Genomic DNA, 19,501 nt, shown 5'->3' with positions numbered 1-19,501 from the left:
TCAGCCCACAGAGCCCTGTCCCTGCGTCCGCCATGGATGAGAATAAGTCTACCAAGACATGATTTGCTTGGGGAGGAAAGGTGGCTGATCTCTCAAAGGAGAAGGGTCTTGAGCCTATTCCTCAATGGCCTTTTATTGGGTTTAATTTACATGGGAATACAGGACATATACATAAAGCTCAATCATTGTCAGGCAGTAATGATCGAACAATAGATAACATTCAAAGCACTATGAGGGCTTATTCTGAGTCAGGGTCAGATAGCTAAAGGGCCATAAAACTTTGGGAAACAAACTCATTTTATGCTTGGACCTGGATCATTTAAATTGAGGGTATTGGCAAAGCAGGTTTCACAGGACTTTATGCATTCTTTCTTAGGCCTGATTGCCCTGGGGAACCTCCTGTTCCTGCCCAGGCATTGTTTCAGGCTTAAATCAGGCGGGGGAGGTAAGGCAGCCAAGAGATTAGGAGACTTCTTGCAGACAGAATGAGGATTCCAAGTCCTTCCCTGAGGGCCCCTTTGTGACCGCGCCTGTGTTAGGTCATCCCCTCCCTTGAGGAATCTTACCCATCATTGGCTAACCAGTCATCCTCCTGGGGCCAAGCAGGGGCCTGCGCCCCTGCCAGGAAGATAAGCTTTGTCTCCTTAGTGGCTTATGGTCCAAAGGCCTTCTTACTCAGCCTTAATTATGGGGGGGGGGGGGGGCGGTTACAGCTTCTGAACCCAGGCAGGGTGGTTCCCAGCAGATACTATGTTTCTTTTTCTACAATAAAAATTTCAAGATGCTAGGAAAATGCCTAGCATTGATGGGAACTGGATTTTGATCATCTTATTTTCATGTTAGCCTTGGCAAGGTTTGGTGGTGTTGGCAGAGTGACCTAGCTAAAACTAGTATTTAAAGTCACATTGTCATTAATAAGTTATACAATCTGTGTGTGATACCTCTGTGAGTTCTAAATATTGTACAAATAAGAATGCATGTTTGTGTTGGGTCTCTTCTTCCTATTTAAACATGGTTGAATTTAAATGTAATCTCCCTGTTTGCTCTCACTATTGATTTTCCTGATTTTCCCATGTTTGGGATAGGAGTAGTTTCCCAGGTGATTCAGAAGTCTGCTGTATTTGGCTTTGGAATGCAGATCACCTACACACATAATGTCTGCATCTCCCAGCCCAGACTGGCTCTCGATTTGGTGCCCTACCAGGTGGCAAAAACACGAACCATGGGTAATCCACGCTAGGACAAGGGGGAGTTAATAGGGAAGCCAGGTAAGGATGAAAATGCCTTTTCAAAGATATTGGGATTAGAGGGCTTTTATCCTTAGGAAAAATAGTCTTCATAGTCAAAAAGATTTACTTACGTTCAGGACAGCCTTATCCTCTGTGCCTATTTTTGATGAAAGAATTAAATAACTGGATTTTAGTTTTGGGTATAAGTTTGTCATTTTAGCCTTTTTTTAAAATACAATTTCCCCTTTCCATCTTTATAAATCAATAATAAAATATTTTTATGTATTTTTGATATATTTTATTGATTATGCTATTACACATGTGTCAATTTTATTCCCTTTGTGCCCCTCTGCCCAGCACCCCATTTCCCGCTGGCAATCCCCCCCCCCACTTAGTTCTTGTCCACGGGTCATGCATATAAGTTCTTTGGCTTCTCCATTTCCCATACTATTCTTAACCTCCCCCTGCCTATTCTGTACCTACCAATTTGTACTTCTTAATCCCTGCATCTTTTCCCTCATTCTCCCCCTTCCCCTTCCCAGCTGATAACCCTCCAAATGATCTCCTTACCTATGATTCTGTTCCTGTTCTGGTTGTTTGCTTAGTTTGTTTTTTAGATTCAGTTGTTGATAGTTGTGAATTTATTGCCATTTTAATGTTCATAGTTTTGATCTACTTCTTCTTAAGTAAGTCCCTTTAGCATTTCATGTAATAATGGCTTGGTGATGATGAACTCCTTTAGCTTAACCTTGTCTGGGAAACACTTTCTCTGCCCTTAGATTCTAAACCATAGCTTTGCTGGATAGAGTAACCTAGTTTGTAGGTCCTTGCTTTTCGTCACTTTGAATACTTCTTGCTAGTCCTTTCTAGCTTGTAAAGTTTCTTTTGAGAAATCAGCTGACAGTCTTATAGGAACTCCGTTGTAGATAACTATCTGCTTTTTTTCTTGCTGCTTTTAAGAGTCTCTCTTTATCTTTTAACCTTTGGCATTTTAATTATGCTGTGTCTTGGTGTGGGCCTCTTTGGGTCCATCTTGTTTGGGACTCTGTGTTTCTCGGACTTGTATGTCTATTTCCTTCACTAAATTAGGGAAGTTTTCTTTCATTATTTTTTCAAATAACTTTTCAATTTCTTATTCTTTCTCTTCTCCTTCTGGCACCTCTATGATTTGAAAGCTAGTACATTGAAAGTTGTCCCTGAGACTCCTTAGCCTAGACTTGTTTTTTGGATTCTTTTTCCTTTTTGTTGTTCTGATTGAATGTTTCTTTCTTCCTTATGTTCCAAATCATTGATTTGATTTTCAGCTTCATCCCCTCCACTGTTGGTTCCCTGTATATATTTTTTTTATTCCGCCTAGTATAACCTTCATTTCTGCCTGGGTCTTTCTTAGGCTATTGAAGACTTCAGTGAGTTCCTTGAGCATCCTAATTACCTGTGTTTTGAACTCTGCATCTGCTAGATAGCTTATCTCTATTTTGTTTAGTTCTTTTTCTGGACTTTTGATTTGTTCTTTCATTTGGGCCATGTTTCTTTGTCTCCTCACTTTGGCAGCCTCCCTGTTTGTTTTTGTGTATTAGATAGAGCTGCTTTGACTCCCTGTCTTAGTAGTATGGCCTGTTACAGAAAAACACTCTGGTAAGTTGGATGCAGCAGCACCTTAGGTGATTTGTAGTTGAGTGGTAATTTTTGCTGTGGTTGTACAAGGAGGTGAGCTGTTTTTACCTATGCCTCCATCTTGACCGAAGTCCTCAGAAAAATGTTTTAAAGTATTTGCCTCTAGGCCAAATACTTTGACACATTGATTGTTTCACTTTTTTTGGTATTTCTCTCCCAGACAGTATCCATATGCATCCTGTTTTAAAAAACAGTTTTGTGTCTTGTTTTCTTTACATCATTACAAAATGTTTCTGTATGTCTTAATAATGATTCCTTACAAAGACTGTAAGTGTAATTACAATTAGTGGCTATAACTAATATAATTACTTACATTAATGGCTAATATAAGTACTTATAATTACTTATATTATTACTTATTATAATGGCTATTTTGTTGAGTTGACAATTTATTGGGTTGACCAAAAAGTTCCTTTAGTTTTTTTTTGTACCATGGCTCTAGTAGTACTTAGTTGTCTTTAACTTCATTTGAAACAATTTTGTTAGATTGTATTGTGACAGCTGTCGTATCAGTGTGCATTTAAAAAAACAAAATCGGTGAATTCTTGTGCATCCATTTTAATATTGAAGATGGAAGAAAATACAACATTTTTTTGGTGTATTATGCTTTACTATCTCAAGAAGGGTAAACATGCAACTGAAATGCAAAATAAGATTTGTGCAGTGTATGGAGAAGGTGCTGTGACTGGTCAAACATGTCAAAAAACGGTTTGCATAGTTTCTTGATACTAGTGACATCTTGGCCAAATAATCCTTTGCTGTGGGGCTGTCTTGTGCATTGGAAGCTGTTTAGCAGCACCCCTGGCTTCTACCCACTAGAAGCCAACAGTGGGAGACAGTCCACATACTCAGAATATCCAAATCAGTATAAATTATTGGTGCAAATGAAAAATGTGTCTTTTATTTTACAGAAAAAACTAAATGGACTTTCTGGCCAACTCAATACTTAGCCATCACTTTTCTATATTTCATATTTGGGAAGTTTTAAGAATCTTAAATGATACTGCATTGAACATGTTCCTATAATACTATATTGGACCTGTGGGTAGCTTCCCCCTTTTTTTCAACAGCTTTATTGAGATATAATTCACATACCATGCAATTCACCCATTTGAAGGGTAGGGTTCAGTGGTTTTAGTACACTCACAGAGTTGTGCAGCCATCACCACCGTCAGTTTTTAGGGCGTTTTCATTATCCCCATTGGCAATCACGTCCCATTTTCCCTGACCGTAGGCAACCACTGATCTATTTTGTCTCTACAGATTTGCCTATTCTGGACATTTTCTGTACATGGAATCATGCAACCTGTGGTCTTTTTTTCCCCCACTTAAAATATTGTGATAAAATGTACGTAATAAAATTCAGCCATTTTAGCCATTTTAAGCGCATAGTTCAGTGGCATTAAGTCTATTCATATGTATGCAGCCACCATACTGTCCATCTGCAGAACCTTTCCATCCTCCCAAACTGAAACCCCATACCCGTCCAACACTATCCCCCATCCCACCCCCTTTCTGGCAATACCCTTCTGCTTTCTGTCACTGTGAATTTGCCTACTTGGCACATCTAACATAAGTAGTCATAAAGTGTTTGTCCGTCATGGTGTCTGGCTTTTTTCACTTGGCATAACATTTTCAAAGTTCAACCATGCTGTAGCACATAGCAGAATTTCATTTCTTTTTATTGCCAAATACGATTCCATTGTGTGGATGTATCATATTTTGTTTATTCACCATTCGATGGACATTGGGGTGTTTAGTCATTTGGCTTGTTGCCTGGATTATATTTAGTTTTGACTTTATCAGAGGTGTTTTATCTAAGTAGAACAAGAGATACTAACAACAGAGCAAACTTCACCTTGCTTAGCTAGAATGTGTTCAAGAGCAGTTGTATTGTCTAGTGTTGCTATGGCAGTCATTGTAATGCCTATCCCAGGAAAAGTATTCTTCTAAATCTGGTACCTTTACTGGGACTGACATAACCAGGAGTTAAACATCTAACTAAAAGTTAACACCTTTAAATGTAGTCACACATGGATTTTTGTATTTTAGAGTGTCAAGAGTCTTCTCCATGAATCTCTCTGAAGATGAAACATCTTCGTAGAAACATTTTTTTTTAATATATTTTATTGATTATGCTATTACAGTTGTCCCATTTCCCCCCTTCTCTCCCCTCCACCCTGTACCCCCCTCCCACCCACATTTCCCCCTTTAGTTCATGTCCATGTGTCATACTTATGAGTTCTTTAGTTTCTACATTTCCCGTACTATTCTTGCCCTCCCCCTATCTATTTTCAACCTACATTCTATGCTACTTATTCTCTATACCTTTTCCCCCTCTCTCCTCCTCCCACCCCCCTGCTGCTAACCCTCCATGTGTCCTCCATTTCTGTGGTTCTGTTCCTGTTCTAATTGTTTACTTAGTTTCTTTTGGTTTTGCTTTAGGTGTGGTTGTTAATATTTGTGAGTTTGCTGTCCTTTTACTATACATGTCTTTTCTTTATCTTCTTTTCTTAGATAAGTCCCTTTAGCATTTCATAAAATAAGGGCTTGGTGATGATGAACTCCTTTAACTTGACCTTATCTGAGAAGCACTTTATCTGCCCTTCCATTCTAAATGAGAGCTTTGCTGGATAGAGCAATCTGGGATGTAGGTCCTTGTCTTTCATGACTTGGAATATTTCTTTCCAGCCCCTTCTTGCCTGTAAGGTCTCTTTGGAGAAATCAGCTGACAGTCTGATGGGAACTCCTTTGTAGGTGACTGTCCCCTTACCTCTTGCTGCTTCTAGGATTCTCTCCTTCGTTTTTACCTTGGCTAATGTAATTATGATGTGCCTTGGTGTGTTTCTTCTTGGGTCCAACTTCTTTGGGGCTCTCTGAGCTTCTTGGATTTCTTGGAAGACTGTTCCCTTTGCCAGTTTGGGGAAGTTCTCCTTTATTATTTGTTCAAATACGTGTTCAATCTGTTGCTTTTCCCCTTCCGATTCTGGTACCCCTATAATTCGGATATTGGAACGTTTAAAGGTGTCTTGGATGCTTTTAATCTTTTCCTCAATTTTTTGAATGCTTATTTCATCATGCTTTCCTGCTTGGTTGATTCTATCTTCCTTCTGGTCCACTGTATTATTTTGAGACTCAGATTCCTTCCTTTCACTATTGGCTCTCCTCCGCGTGTCTTCCTGCATCTGTTTTATGGTAATCTGCATTCTTTCATCTAAATTTCGTCCAAAATCCACCAGTTCCGTGAGCTTTCTGATCACCAGTGTTTTGAACTGTGCATCTGATAGATTGGCTAATTCTTGGTCGCTCAAAAGGATGAGTCCTGGGGGACTGATCTGCTCTGTTGAAAACATATTTTGGTTTTTTTCCCCCCTGTCTCTCCCTTTTTTTTTTTCCGGTCTGGTTGCTCTTGTTACGGTGGGGGTCGGAGCCTTAGGTGCTCACTGGGGCTGGGCACCCCAGTCGCTAGATTGTCCGTAGAAACATTTTTGTAAAAGCATCAGAGTAAAACAGTAATTGTCTATAAATAACAAAAGACTTAAAAAGATTAGAGTTTAGATACATACATCTTAAGATCCCTTCTCAGTGAACTTTGTGCAATGCATACACACCTTCTGCAATATGCACTGAGGGTCTGTAACTTACACATTTTATTTTTTTCCTTCTGCAAAAGTGTACCTCTCTTTTCCATACCTTCTCTACCAAAAATATACAACCTATTCTAAATACATGTATAATTAAAGATTTAGCACCAAATGGGAGTTCCCTATAGAGCAGATGCTCTGTCCAGCGGAGACACAGGCTAGCAATGTTCTGACGATGGGCAAGCTGCCCATCGACTCACCAAGCCTCCACACCAGGCCAAGAGGGTGTCCATCTAGAAGAGTTCCCTCTGTGTTGCTAGATTTGTTACCAACCTCCAGGGGTTCGCCCCTGGGGGGTCCCATTCAGGGAGACCTGGCTATTGCAGAGTAGCTTTATCTACTTGCAGTAAGAAAAGGACAGGGGTCACAGCCAAAGCTGTGTCTCTGGGAAGGGAGGCTTAGCCACTGCTTGTACACACTATTTGGTTAATTATATGTTGATTTCTTCTTTGCAGTCAGTTGTGTTGGGTTGTCAGGTGAATCCAGTTAAAGCTGGTCTGCAAAAATACTGTTCTACATTTTAACATTTAGCAAGAATAGCATTTAGTAAGAGCCGTGGCCTTGAGACACTTGCCCCATCTAATGGTTTCACTGTAACCTTCCCAGCAGTGAGTATTATTCTTATAAAGGTGTTAATTTAAAATAAGGGTTTAACTTCGTTGTTTTAATATGGGTGTTTTTCATCATTAGCTGCTATTCTTCCTAAGACTAGGCCTCTAGGCGTAGGGACAACTGGCTGGTATTTGAGCCTCACTGTGATGATGGGTTGGTCCTGGCTGCTCCCCACAGACACCGACACAGAGCAGAGGCTCTGCTGGTAGCAGGGAGAGTGTTTCTCTTTGCCTAGTTCTGAAGGCCAGCTCTTTGCTCATCTTGTCAGAGCTCTGTGGCTTTTCTAAGCACGATAGGTATGAGCCCTGGGGCCCTTTAGGGAGGTTTTCTCCAGGCGTGGAGTTTCCTTGTGCTCTGAAGCAGAAAGGAGACCGTCCTTTTAGACTGGCTGCTGTTTCTGGCTACTCTGGGAGACTGATCAATGGAAGGTCACCCTGTCCTGGTCCAGCCTGCCCGTACTCTAGGGGGGCTTGGGATGGCCTCTTCCCCCTGCTTAGGGGCAGCTGCGAGCACCTCAGAGGCCACTGCCTACCATTTGGCCTTGCCCTCCTGCCTGCAGTCTTCCTTGAGGGACCACCCTCTTGATGCATGTGTGAAGAGTTGGAATTCATATTTATTGCATGCTCACTGAGTGCCAAGTTCCTCGCTTTGTGTTTTATCTCACTAATTCATTGGTATGACTTTTTTTGCCCATTTTATAGATGACTAAACTGAAGTTCAGAGGTAAAGAAATTTGCCTAGGATCAGATTACCCAGGACTGACCCTGGCGTATTAAATTCAGAACTATGCCTTTGACCAAGTGCTGCCCTGTCCCCGCTTCTCTGAGTAGTTATGACCAACCTGACCCTGCTCCCTGCCCATGTCGGTGTGTGGTGCACTCCAGCACAGCCCCATGATGGTCCCAGAGTGACCTGTCGGTTCTGTTGGGAAGCCCATCCCCCTGGCCCCTGCAGAAAGCAGATTCCTGGAAAATGAAAGGGCTCTCCCCAGCTGGCCTCCTCTCGATGCTCCCTTTCTCCACAGCCCAGCATTTCCTTCCAGCCCTGGCAGGCCTTCAGATCTCTGCTCAGCCTGTTCCTGCTGCCTCTTCCTCTTCCAGATTCCTGCTCTTCCATTTCACCAGGTCCTTCCTTTAGCTTTCACAGAAACTTCCTGTCCCCTCTTCAGCATGATTAGCTATTCCTTGGTCATCTCCTGGAGTCTTCCTTTCTTTCCTTTCTCTCCTTTCTTTCCTTTCTCTCCTATTCTAACGCTCCTCGCATTGAGTACTGGCTGCTTGTTTGCAGGTCTTCTGTCTTGCCACCTCCTCATTGGTCGGTGATCCATCTTGTTTGCTTTTTCTGTCCCACCCTAGTAGGGTACCTGGCAAGGTGAGGCCTCTCAGTTAAAGTTTTTAAGTTGAACTGGGAAGCCTTTGGGTGGCCTTGCCTGTTCCCCTGCCCCGAGGACACTGAAGTCTTCTCTGAGCAGGTGTGTCTCTGCAGTCAGGAGCAGCTGGAACAGGGCCGGGGCGCAGGCAGTGCACAGTGAAAGTCGCTGGCCTCTCCTCTCCCTCCAAGTGCACGGGGGCCAGGTGAACGGTGCCCAGGAAAGAAGCAATTGGCAGCATATCCTCTGAGCTTCAATGCAGTTCTAACCGGAGCACCAGCTCCCAGGGGACCTTTTATCTTCCCATTGGCCTGCCCGCCTGGCCGTTAGAGAGCAGCCCCTGGGTAGGCTGGCCCTGCGGGGGCCCCTCTCCCCCAGTGGCCCATTGTCATCCCAGTCCTAAATCAGTGTCTCCCCCCAAATCCTCTCACACGCTCTTGTGTGCTCCACAGGTAATACTCTGTTAAATACAAAGATGGAAATATATCAAACCAGTGGCTCTACTTGTGGGGAACACACCCTAAATGCATTTTAAATCTGGGGATCCTCCTCAAGGGAATTCCAGTTGAAAAAGAACTTGGGTCAGCAGCCTCCGGCCTGTGTGCCAACAATCTTCCCTTTTCTCTGTTGTCTGTCTGGTCTGAAGGGCTCCTTTGTTCTGGGCTTGGGAGGGTGTGATGTCCTAATTAGGCCTGGTGTGGGATCTCTGCTCAGTCGTGCTGCCCTTCAGAACAAGTGCTCCAGGCAGGAGGCTAAGTTCGCAGTGATTTTGTGAGTTTGTTGGTCTTGAAAGAAAAGAGATTTACAAGGTGGGAAACTAAATGTAGTGTGCCATCCGGATTGGTTCCTGGACAAAAAAGGGCATTAGTAGGAAAACTGGAACATTCCTAATCCAGTCTGGAGTTTAGTGAACAGTACTGTGCTAATGTTCATTTTTTATTTGGACAAATGAACATATGTAAGACATTGACATTAATAGAAACTGGGAGAAGAGCATATGGGGACCTTTTATATAATCTTTGCAACTTCCTAGTAACTCTAAAATTACTCCGATATTAAAAGTTTATTTATAAAGAACAAGGTAAAAAGGCTAACCCAGCAGCTAATTGAACCTGACCCTTCATCAGGGCTGTCCTTTACACTCTTGCCCCAGGGTTTTAGCCTTCACCTGCAAAATCAGGAAGGTAGGCTGCATCTGGGAACCCTTTCCCAATCTGCCCTTGAGGCAAGGGCGGTCTTTGCCACACCTCCCACCCTCCATTTGGGGTCCAAGGCCAAGTCTACCAGGAAAACCTGGGTCATGTGGTTGGCAGTGCTGCTACTCACCAGCTGAACACTGTCAGTCAACAATCTGGGCTTTGTTTTCTTCACCTATTAGGAGGCAGATAACCAGTCTGGAGGGGGAGAGAGGTTGACATAGGATAATGCATGTGAAGAACTCAGCCCAGACCCAATATTAGGCTCAACAAATTGGTTTTGATTCTCTCCCTTCTTCTTCTCCTTCTCCTTCTCCTTCTCCTTCTCCTTCTTCTTCTTCTTCTTCTTCTTCTTCTTCTTCTAGAGTGTGTGTGTGAGAGAGAAGAAAATGAGTGCTATTTTCTTGAAGACTTAAGATCAGTGGGGTCAGTGGTAGCTTGGAGGTCATGGACGCTGCCAGTGGGGAGCCAGTAGCAGCACTGGGCCCCTTTGCCCCCACATTTCTAGAGATCTGGGAAATGTGATACCTATTTTGAGTAACTCATGAGGAATCTCCTTTACCAGAGAGGCCTCTGAGGCCTCTTGGAGTTTTAATATTTGAATTTCAGGGAATTGTGCCATGACTGTTTCTTCACCTTGAGGGTGGGCCAGGTTGTTTGGGGGCTTCCTTCTGGAATGGGAGCCCCTGGTGTTTCTTCTGGGCATGTAGCGCTCCTAGCTCAGAACGCCAGAAATCAGAAAGGCTGGAGATATTTGCAAGATCCAAGAGCACTGAATCTGCTGGGCATGGTTTGTGGATGGCCACTTACCTGTAGGTGGCAGTGGAGACATGGTCATTGCAGGGTACTAGGGGAGTGCAGGCAGAATCCCTTTGAGAAGAGCGGTTGTCGTAGAAGTAATCATGATGACCACGGACCACAGTATGGAGGACTGTTACTCTGTGTCTGGGGCTTTGTCAAATGCTCTGTGTGTGTTATGTAGTTTACTCTCAGAACAACTCTGTGGGAAAAGTGCTATAATAAGCACATTTTACAGATGGCAGAAAGCTAAAAAAGGTCAAGTTACTGCCCTAGGGTTACACAATAATTGGCAGAACTAAGACTCACCACAGTCTGAGTTCAAACCCTCTGCTCACACGCTGTACTATTGATGCCATTTCTCCTGCTCCTGAGTCCAAAGGGGAATGCAGGGATGGCTGAGAGCCTACCTCTGATCTCCCCACACAGTCCAGTGCCTGTCATCCCAGGGCCTCACTCATCATTTCATTTATAAAGGACTCTTGTCACCATAAGTTTGGGCCCTCGTGAGGAGATGAAGACATCCTGCCTTCATGAAGGTTCAGGTTTAGATACGGAATCTACTCGTGTCTTGCTAAGCCAGTGAGTTTGGAGGAACCTCTTAGAACGGCATTAGCACAATGTAGAAAGCCTATTTCTCACATGGCTGATGCTTCCAGGTGTGGGAGCCTGTCAGAAGATCTCTTGGGGAAGCATTGGAAGGAAGCATTGGAGAAGAGAGAGGGTTGGAGCTGAGCATGGGCAGGCAGGCTGCAGTGTAGGCTTTCCGACCACAGAGTTTTGAGATGGTTTACTCAGGGCCAGAAGCCCTTGGCTTACAGAGTTTTTCAGACACTGATATGCTTGCTTCTTTCATCCATCAGCAAATAATGTGCTTTTCTGTGGAATGAGGACTCAGGTGGGCCTTCCCTTCAGCTTTGCCTACTTTCCCAGAGGGTGGTCAGATTGTGTAAAAGTGTACATAAGCCCAGGGAAGCCTACTTTCCTCACTTCTATTTGGGACAGGATTGAAAGTCCTAGAGAGAGCAATTAAGGAGGAAAAAGAAATAAAAAGCATCCCAATGAGAAAGGAAGAAGTAAAATTATCTCTGCAGGTGACATGACCATTTCATGAAAAAAAAAAAAAACCTGTTAGAACTAATAAATCCAGCAAAGTTGCAAGAATACAAAATCAGCTGTTTCTATACATTAACAATGAACAACCCAAAAAGGAAATTAAGAAAACAATTTCATTTACAATAGCATCTAAAAGAATAAAATCCCTAGGAATTAATCAAGCAGGCAAAGGCTTATATGTGGTGAAGCTACAACACACTGTTGAAAGAAATTAAAGAAGACATAAATAAGTGGAAAGACAGCTCATGTTCATGGATTAGAAGACTTAATATGTTTAAAGTGATACTACTACCCAAAGTGATTTATAGACCCAATGTAATCCCAGTCAAAATCCCAACATTTTTTGCAGAAATTAAAAAAAAAAGCCATCCTAAAATTCATATGGAAACTCAAAAGAGTCCAAATAGCCAAAACAACCTTGAAAAAAGGACAAAGCTGGAGGACTCATAGTTCCTGATTTCAAAACTTAGCCCCGGCCAGGTAGCTCAGCTGGTTAGAGCATTGTCCTGATACGCCAAGGTTGCGGGTTCCATGTCTGGTCAGGGCACATAAAGAGTCAACCAATGAACGTGTAAATAAGTGCAGTAACAAATTGATCTCTCTCTCAATTCAATAAAAAGTTCAAAACTTAAAATAATTACAACACTGTGGTGCTGGCACAAGGATAAACATATCAACCAGTGGAGCAGAATAAAGACCTTGGAAATAAACCCTCCCATATATAATCAGTTGATTTTCCACAAGGGTTCCAAAACCATTCCAGAGAGAAAGGACAGCCTTTTCAACAAATGGTGTTTTTCAACAAAAGCTGGGTATCACATGCAAAAGAATGAAGTTGGACCCTTACCTTAAAATGGTAAAATTTTTGTCATGTATATTTTACCACAAAACTACCCACAAGAAGAAAAATATACATAGGCCAACATCCTATCAGAGTGTAGTGGGGGAGCTGGAGGGGATGGGTGAGGATCAGAGATCATTTGGGCTGTTACTTTACCTCTCAGCCCTGGGTTTGGCAGGAAACCTAGGGCCCAGAGAGTAAAAGGGACTGAATAGCCCAAGAGCTTGGGATCATCATTGGCAAAGTCAGAACTGGAACTAGGATCACTTGCTCCTCCCCTGACCCCCTCTGGGCTGTGAGACCCCGGAGGGCTGGAGCAAGATCTGTCTTACCCTCCCCTGTGTCCCCAGCACTCAGCACTGGGCAGTTCTGCAGTCCATTTGCATTGGCTGCATGACTGTTGGCCTTCTTTGCCCTGAAGTAGGGTTCTCATCTCAGCTGCACATCGAACCATGCGGGGAGCTCTTAGAGCACATCAGTACCTGGGCCTTGGACCTCACAGGTACTGATTGAAAGGCGTGGGGTGGATGCAGGCAAGAATATCTTTTAAAGGCTTCCTGGGGATTGTAACCTACAGCCAAGTTTGGGAACCATTGCTCTATATCTTGCTTTCCCTGGTGCTCTCTCTAGCTGGGAGTGAGGGACAGAAGCTTAGTAGACTCCTCTTGAACTTCACACAGTCTCTGGCTGGTTTATTCTGTCTTCTCTTGTCCTGTGTGCTCTGCCTAAAGAGGTGTGTCACAGTGTGTGTGGTGGAGTTGTCATTAGTTCCTTCTCAGCTCCATGGCATGAGGGCACAGCTGTCAAAGCCACCCAGAGTGCCATGGTTGTCTTCTGCTCCAGGCTGGCCTGCCCCATGACTGATGCCTCCCCGCCTCTCCCTCTCTGCAGCTCTGAGGACAGTCCATGGCACATCTCAGGTCCTGCGACCTTGAGTAAATGGCACGGGGACCATGGAGTTTTCTTTTTGCCTTAAAGTTCCAGAGAAAACTGCCTCGCAGTGGTCTGCAGGTTGGTAAATGGCAGTTTGTGCACCTCCTTCTGGCCTTGTTTTCTTCCTTCTTGTAGGGGCAATGGAGGAGTGGGGACATCTGCCTATATGAGAAAGGACAGCCTGCAAAGTTAGGGATGCATATTTGGAATTCATTCTCTTGACTCCCCAGTGGAATGGGAGTGCGGTCTGCAATTAACATTCATGAAGTATGTCAGGAATCTAAAGCAGTAGACAGTAATGGTTTTTTGGTAGGATGTCAAGGTTGATTTTTCTACCTGACTGGCAGTTGCCAGCCTGCCTGACTAGCATACAGTAATCCAGAAGGTTCATCTCATATTATTAGCGTATGATTCAAGCTGAGCTTCCTGCTCATCCAAACCCCTTCTTTCCTTTCTCCACACCTGGCACAAAGAACTGAGTGCTGTTCCTTTGTGCTGCCACCTCTGGGCTCCTACTCTCACCCTAGATGGCTAGAGAAGTAGATAATCTGGCTGATTTTTCTCTATTCCCACCAAAAGGATGTTGCTAAATGCAAAATGCTAAAACCAGCTCCCTTTTACCTTCTGGTGCTGGCTGCTTCGGAAGTCACTATATTTAACATCAAAGTATAGAAAGCAGCAGTCAAGAAACCAAGTTCCTGGACTATGAGGCTCCTCCCCTCAGGACTGCTGTGGACCTCAGACAGCATGGGAGTGGGGGTGGGGTAGCAGGGAAGCTGAACCCCGGAAGCACTGACAATTGCAGTGCTGAGGCTTCAGGGCATCCCTGGCCTCTGGCCTGCACCAGGCGGGAGGCAGTGTTTTCTGAGTAGAGAAAATGTCATGGCAACAGAATCAGGATGACATACTCTTTTGCTCTGAATGTTTAATGGGAGTTGTGTGTCTCCCTGCCAAGCCCTGCTCTACCCTACCCTGCCTGGCTCTGCCCGGCCCTGCCCAGCTCCTGGCTGTCAGCATATCACTAAGACCTCTGAGAGATGACTACTTTGCAACCAGGGTCATTGGTATTTTTGATCTTCATCCCACCTGATGGCTGGCTGGTAGGAATGATTTGCCTCCTTGCTTCCCAGAGCATTGTGTTTCTGCTGTTGCAGCAGGATTCATTTCAGGTTTTGACAATTCACGTGATCAAAGAAATGAGATTGAACTTCGCTTCCTCTGGCCTGGGGCGGGATGGAGTGGGGGAGCCCACACTGAATGGCTGCAGTTTCAGAGGCAATCAAACACAGCTTTGCTCCCATGGTGGCTGGGGGTGCTTGTGTGAGGAGAGAAGAGTAAGAGGTGCTTTGAGGGCCTGCATCAGCACTGCTCCCCACCGGCTGTTTTAGCAGAGCCAGGTGCCCCCAGCTGGGTCTGTGTGGCGTCTCAAGCAAAACGAAAAGAAAGAAGCATTCTTTTGGGGTTGGTTCTTCATAATCAAAACAAGTTTTTATCTTGTAGCTTGAAAACGCCGAATCCCAGTAATTGAATAGAATACACTGGCCCTAAGGATGAGTTATCATGCCTTTGAACCTCTTCCCGGGATTCTTAGCAGGAAGGGAGGGGGTGAATATAAGGTTAATGGATTCTGCTGCTAAACTGAACTTGGAAATGAGATTTCATTGATTTAATATTCCTCTATTAACCTCCCAAGACAGTGTCCCTTGTGGCCCTACCAAAGTGCAGCCTCCATACTTTCTTTCCCATGAGAGTATGTGCTATTGCCCTTGCTATGACAGGGACAGATGATGAGTGCAGGATGACTCTTTGGCCAGCTGGCCTCTCCCCTTGCTGTCTGAGAGGGGTAACAAGCCCTGGCCGGCAGGCAGAGCTACTTTATAAGGATTGGCCTTCTTCTGAGGAGGCTGCCAGGTCCATGGCTGCAAACAGTCCTCTGCTGCATGTGGCTATGGGCGTGAGTCACACCTTCTGGGAGTGGGAGCCAGGAAGGAGAGGACTGTTCAAAGACAGTGTGGCAAGAAGAGCAGGGGCTGCAGGCACAGATTATTTCATGCATCCTTCTCCCTGCTCAGGAGGAGCCTTTGCTGCAGCCTTCAGACTGCCAGCTGGGGCCTCGCCCGCCTCTGGGCAAAGCATGTGGGTCAGAGCATCTGTGGCCTTGCTGGGCGCTGCCTCCTGCTGCTGCCTCCTACCACCCCTTTAGCCCCTGCCCTCAGGCTTTTGTTTGCTAGACTACATGGTGCTTTCAGCCATTCTTCCTGGGTGTCTGTCCCTCCCTGACCCTTCTTACCCTGGCTGCGCCCTCCATGGCTCTAATTTCCCCTGGAGGTCCCCTGGTACCACTTGCAGGTTTGTGAGGGGGCCTCTTTCCCAGGGGCATGCCACAGGTGAGGAAGGTGAGGAGGTTCCTGGGGCCTGCTTAGCTCTGAGCAGGCTCCAAGGGGTCCTTGTCCTCTCTCTCTGTCTCTCTCTCTCTCTCTGTCTCTCTGTCTCTCTGTCTCTCTCTCCCTCTCCGTCCCTGCACACAACACTTCCCTCCTCTTACACACAGACAGCAAACACTGCCTCTGTCCCTGCCAGACTGGCGCTGTCTGTGGACTTTGCTTACAGGTCTCACTGATCTTGGAGCATCCTCTGCACCTTGCCCCATCTGCTGCTCCATGGCATTTGTCTGGGGTGGGTTCTCACTCTTCAGGGGGTAAAGAGTACTTGGGTGCCAAGGGCGATGAATAAAGAGGGTGAAAAGTTGGCAATACAGCTGTCTTGGTCAAAATTAAAACAGTGAGGCCTTTTAATCCAGAATGAAGGCTGTTGCACAAATATTTTGAGCAATAGCAGTATTTTTGGAGTGTGTTGTCACTCTAAGTACAGTCTTTGTTTGGATGTGTGAGTCCTGGTATGTTATGTAAAAAAAAAGTGTCACTTCTCCAGAGCTGTATCTAGTAAAACATGGATGCTCCCAGCTTGTACAGAGGCCATCTCTTTTATTCTTTGAGTATCAGTGTGGGTTGTGTGAAGCTTTTGTTAAAATGGTGGTGATGGTATCTCTCTCATGAGTCATACAGTTAGGGTGGGGCAGGTATCTTAGACTTCATCTGAGATACCAACTTTGTATCTGAACCCTGCCTTTGCTGGCATGTGGTTTAGCATCAGGCAAATACCTGGGCTTCGGGGACAGACAGGCCTGGGCTGGAGTATTGGTACCACAGCTCACCTTGAGGGTCAGCACTTCTGTTCATTTGTTGGGATTCAGTGTTCCATTTGGTTCTGCAGTACTGGCCAAGGACCTACCCTTCTTGAACCTTGTTTCCTTCTTTACAGTATTTGTCTTTTTTTCTGTTTGGTTAATTTCACTTAGCACAATGTCCTCAGGGTTCATTCATGTAGCATGCATCAGAATTTCCTTATTAAGGCCGAACAATATTCCATCGTATGTATATACCATGTTTTGTTTGTCACTTTGTTCACTAGTGGCCACCAGGGTAGCTTCCACCCTCAGGCTGTTGTAAGTGATGCTGCTATGAGTCTGGGTGTACAGATCTCTCTTTGAGACCCTGCCTTCCATTCTTTTGGGTGCAAACCCAAAAGTGGAGCTGCTGGATCAAATGGTAATTCTTTTGTAATTTGTTGAGAAACTGCCAGACTACTTTCCATAGCAGCTGCTTCATTTTATGTTCCCACTGACAGTATGCCAGGGTTCTGATTTCTCTACATCCTTGCCAGCACTTGTTATATTCTGGATTTTTTATAGCAACCATCCTAATGGGTATGAGGTGGTATCTCATTGTGGTTTTGATTTACATATTCCTAATCCTTGACATTATTGAGCATTTTTTAATGTACTTGTTGACTATTTAAATATCTAATTTGAGGAAATGTCTGTTCTGATCCTTTCCCCATTTTAATTAATTAATTTATTTTTTAAAGAAAAGGGAAGGGAAGGAAAAAGAGAGAGAGAGAAACATCAATGTGTGGTTACCTCTCATGTGTCCCCCTACTGGGGGCCTGGCCTGCAACCTAGGCATATGCCCTGACTGGGAATCGAACCTGCGACCCTTTGCTTCACAGGCCCATGCTCAATCCACTGAGCTACACCAGCCAGGGCTCCTTTCCCCATTTTTTAATTGAGGTTTTTATTATTGAGTTGTGAAAGTTCTTTAAATATTATGGATATTAATTACTTATACGTGATTTGCAAATATTTTCTCACATTCCATAGGTTGCTTTTTTACTGTCTTGAATGCTCTATTCTGTGTGTCCTTTGATGCACAAAAAGTTTTTATTTTTTTGTAGCCCAACTTATCTAATTTTTCTTCTGTTGCCTGTTTTTGGTGTCATATCCATGAAATTATTATTAAATCCCATGTTGCAAAGCATTTTTAAAAAATGTTTTCTTCTAAGAGTTTTGCCTTGTAGGTTTACATATTTTATCCATGTTGAGTTAATGCTTACCTGGGGTAAAGGAAGAAGGCCCACTTTTACCCTTTGGCGTGTGGACATCCAGTTTTCCCAGTGCTCTTTGTTGAAAAGACTGTCCTTTTCCACTGAATGGCCAGGAAGTCATTCTGTGGCTAAAACAAAATACTGTACATGAAGCACCTAACACCATGCGTAGCGGTATCTTGAAAAAATGATGGCCCCTTTATCTCCCCCTTATTCAAGACATAGTTTTTAACTACTAACGTTGACCATTGAAAGTACAATAGCAACTACCTAGTAGTCCTAACTCTGTCTTAGGCCCTATTCCAAGGGCTTTACACACACACATATTAATCCTTACCTGAGGATATGTTTATTGATTTGGGGGGGGGGGGAGGAGAGACATTGATATGAGAGAGAAACATTGATTGGTTGCCTCCCATACATGCCCTGACCGGAATCAAACCTGCAACCTTTTGGTGTACAGGACGATGCTACAACCAACTGAGCGGCCTGGCCAGGGTGGGCTTTACTTTGAATTGTCGTAACGACCGTATGGGGTACTTTACAAATGAGGAAATTGGGCACATAGAAGTCAAGTAGTTTGCCCAAGTCACATAGCTAGTAAGTAGTGGAGCTTGTATTCAAACCCAAGTAGTTTGGTTCCAGAATCTGTGGGCTAATAAACTTAACATTCTCCCTGTTTGGATTTTTTTTTTTCTTTTGGTGGGGTGCAGTGAACATTATTGATGGTGCTTGACAAGGTAGGGCTCCCTAAGCCCTTCCCCTTCTTCAGGGATAGAATCTGTGGAGGTCAGGGGATTCTCATTGTATTGGGGGCGATTTGGGGCAAGAATTCCCCAGCAGCTGAGGATCTTTCTTTCTCTTTCTGGGGCTGGTGGTCCAGGGGGCTCTTACCCCGTGGAGGCCATGTGGACCATAAGGTCTACCACCCTGTTCTGTAGCCAAATTCATTGTCATACCAGGAAATGAGCTTGACAAAGTGATCATTGCGGGCCATGCCAGCCCTGGCATCGAAGGTACGGGAGGGCGTGGTAAAGATACCCCTGGGCGCCATGGCACAATCCACACCGGCATCACCCATTTGATGCTGGCAGAGTCTTACTGCTGGAAGATGGAGATAGGCTTTCCATTGATGACAAGCTTCGCGTTCTCAGCCTTGACTATGCCTTTGAACTTGCCATGAGTAGACTCATGCCGGAATGTGTAGGCCATGTAGTTGAGGTCAATGAAAGGGTCATTGATGGTGACAGTATCCACTTTGGCAGCCCTGGTGACCAGGCACCAAATACAGCTAAATCGGTTCACTCCAACCTTCACCATCTTTCTCAGGGGTGCAACTGCTTTTACCTGGCTGGGCAGGAAGATGCAGCCATCTGTCATATGGGAGGAGCAGAGAGCTTTGGGTGATTTTTAATAGCGTAGGCCTGTCATGAGCTTTTCAGTCTGGAGTTTGATGGATGAGGACAGTGTTACGACATTGGCCTCCAGGCCCAGATCTTACTCTGGGTGTTGTCTCGTGAAAGCAGAATCCCCAGGACTGCTCTGTTGGCTCAGCCCATCGGTTTGGGAGAATATGGTGGTTCTGGTCCCACCCTGTTTCCTGCCACGGCCCCTTGTTCAGGAGAAATGTCAACCAGTTTTCTCTC

General features: G+C 44.6%; 1 protein-coding gene and 1 long non-coding RNA gene across 15 annotated transcripts in view; both read left to right on the top strand.

Annotated features, from left to right (window-relative positions):
- The window catches only part of TOM1L2 (target of myb1 like 2 membrane trafficking protein), a 121,770-nt gene that overhangs the window by 45,420 nt on the left and 56,849 nt on the right, over window positions 1-19,501 (top strand). The gene's annotated exons all lie outside the window — the stretch shown is intronic.
- LOC118502065 lies at window positions 7,093-19,499 on the top strand. Its single transcript, XR_004904740.1, has 3 exons — window positions 7,093-7,102; window positions 10,553-10,557; window positions 18,776-19,499. It is a non-coding gene; the product is annotated as an uncharacterized LOC118502065 (long non-coding RNA).

The sequence above is a fragment of the Phyllostomus discolor genome, chromosome 8, assembly GCF_004126475.2.
Source record: "Phyllostomus discolor isolate MPI-MPIP mPhyDis1 chromosome 8, mPhyDis1.pri.v3, whole genome shotgun sequence".
Classification (NCBI taxonomy): Eukaryota; Metazoa; Chordata; class Mammalia; order Chiroptera; family Phyllostomidae; genus Phyllostomus; species Phyllostomus discolor.
This window is presented reverse-complemented; position numbering and strand designations above follow the sequence as displayed.